Here is a 992-nt window from a genome sequence, read left to right on the forward strand (position 1 = left end):
TTTGAGTTACGTTTGGTGGAAATGCACCAAAAGACAGTGCAATACAGTTGGTGATTCCCTTTATTATGAGTGACAATGAAGCTGAAATTATCCTGCTGCCAGAAACCTCATTACTTCATTTCCCAAATCCACAGGGCAAGTTTATAAGAGCATTGAAGTTGCATTACTATCATCTGAATATACCGCCAGTATTGCATTAATTTCCACCATTTGTAGAATAAAATGAACTGCTGAGAAGCTAAACCTCACCTTTCACTAATTGTTCAGTCTTATTTGTTTATTAAACACAAATCTTATCCATACATCATACAATTGAAACATATAGTTTGACGACATAAATTAACCATTATGTATTATAAGACAATATCTTCAAGTAGCAGCAATCTTGAACTTAGAAAGTTAATATTATATTCTTGTTAAAATACATCCCAAGTATTCACTGTTCAGGCCACATACAATTTAGAATAAAAGCACAGCGTTGCTTGGTACTCACTATGCTCATAATGGCTGTGCATTTATCATACGGCATAAAATGATCGATGATTTGCATGGGTTAAGTGTAGTAATAGCATTATTTTTATGCAAACTTTCTCATATGGTTTTTTAATTACAATGAAGAAACTTTTTCCAAATGCCTATAACAGATGGTAACAATTTTTTAAGTAGGCTATATTTTATTTACAACTATAGTATTCTACCTATTTTTAAGCAATCAGATTTTTGGGTGCCAGATGACCCTGAAGAGACACCACTCTTTTAATATTTTAACACATTATTGTATTCATTGAAGTAGGCATTGCAAATGCTTCATATTTCAACTTTTGCAATGTGAAAAATCACAACCAGGGACGTTTTTCCACAAGCCATCCACAATTTCAAGCAATACTTTTCTAGTGTTCGTTTCTACATTCTCGCAACCAATGTCACTTCTCATAGAGTTTAATAAATTGTGTGACTATTGCTAACAATCAGTTTGTAGATATTTTTGGTAC

This window comes from Schistocerca piceifrons, chromosome 10, assembly GCF_021461385.2.
Source record: "Schistocerca piceifrons isolate TAMUIC-IGC-003096 chromosome 10, iqSchPice1.1, whole genome shotgun sequence".
NCBI classification, from domain to species: domain Eukaryota; kingdom Metazoa; phylum Arthropoda; class Insecta; order Orthoptera; family Acrididae; genus Schistocerca; species Schistocerca piceifrons.